We start from the raw sequence: 1,723 nt of genomic DNA, 5'->3' as shown, positions 1-1,723 counted from the left end.
TATAATGTTTGTGCATGTATGTATTAATTAGATAGTAATATATGTATAGTAATTTAATTGTGTGCCACACCACACAGTGTGGTCATGACGAAGAACTATTTGTTCCTTTATTAACCGTTGTTATTCAGCCGTATTTTCTGCAATTAATAATTATTTGCTGGTCTGTGATAGTCTAATGTAAAAGTCCAAGTCAAGTTTGTGGTTGTAATGTGTCAAAATGTACACCCTTTCAAGATTTCCCAGGCACTGTCTAGAATATGAACAACATGTGAATTGATGCTCAAGCTGTTTCATGACTGCAATTAAGTCAAAAAGGGAATGGGGCAAATTTAGTAGTTGTTTTTTAATCGTTATTTTCCATATGTTGTGAATTGAAACATTTTTTTCTATTTTCTAGTGTAAAGATTAAACTAAAGTTTTATTTTCTCAATTCAACTACAGCCATTATTAAGTAACAGCCTATAACAAACATAACTTTTTGTTTTGTACAACAGAAATGAAGCTAATAGGTATACATTTCTATCCCTTCAAGGTATTTCTATGAAATTTCTAAATGACATTTCACTCAAAAGTGCAGCAAACGTGCGCAAGAGTCTAACATAAAATGGTATTCAAATCACTTTTTCTTGCAATCTTCAAAGGCCTTTCAATAACACAGTGCCACCAATTTAATTGTCCTATTTTTACTGTGTAATTGCCAGAATGTGACATACTACCTACATACTAATTTATGTTAGTTTTACTTTTCTTTTTGTTGTTGTTAGGCTACTCTAGGGCCCTTTTGTCTTTGTGTTTCAAAGGCATAGCATAACTCCCTCTCTTAAAGATCACAAATAAACTAGCGCTCCAGCTTGCTTGATTCAGACAAGCAGTGCAGAGATTGATGATTGTGACTTGAAAGCTGTATTTCAGAAACTACTCGCTCTCCCCTGACAGTATTCTATAAACCGCTTCCTCTGGTAAATATGGTGGCTCCCCGTCCATCTGTCTCTGTCAGGGCAGAGACAAACACACATGGAACATGAGCACAGTTTCAAAACACGAGTCAGTAGCGTCTCCAAGCTTTCTCGCTTCCATCTTAAGAAGAAATGCAGGATGGAATGAGATCATGAAGATGGATTCATAAGCATTCATCAGTAACAGGCTGGTAAGATCAGATGTGAAACTTCATGTTTTCTATTGCTAGGGTCACTGTGCCATCTCTATTAGGAGCCTGTTTCTGTTTTAGGAACCAGCTCCTCCTGGGTGCTGAGGGGAGCTCTGAGAGCTAAATGCCCAATTAACCTCGCCTGGCCCAGGCACAATTTTACAAATTTAAATGGTTCCCAAATGACAAATGGTAATTAATTAATTCAATGGGATGGCATGCTTACCTTGTTGTAGAAAGGTGCCAAGTTCACAAGACACTAATCAATGGGAATACCTTTGGCCTTATTTTGCCTGCCGCTGGGAAGAATATTAGGGAAAACAAATTGTGAGTTGAAGAACAAATAATTAGTCTGTGGTTATTTCACAGATGTATGTCATGAGGAGACAATAGGAAGTGTGTCAAAATGAGAGCAAATTCGTGATCTAAAATTCATACACATTTACAGAGTTGCAAAAATGTTTCGTTGGCAGTTCAATTTGAAAAAGTGCTAATTTTTATGTCAAGCTTTTTGACTTTCTTTATAGTTTTTAATGTTGCAGGTCATCAACTCTTAATTATCTTCTAATGGACCCT

Source organism: Poecilia reticulata, linkage group LG12 (genome assembly GCF_000633615.1).
Source record: "Poecilia reticulata strain Guanapo linkage group LG12, Guppy_female_1.0+MT, whole genome shotgun sequence".
Taxonomy (NCBI): Eukaryota; Metazoa; Chordata; class Actinopteri; order Cyprinodontiformes; family Poeciliidae; genus Poecilia; species Poecilia reticulata.
Note: the sequence above shows the minus strand (reverse complement) of the source record.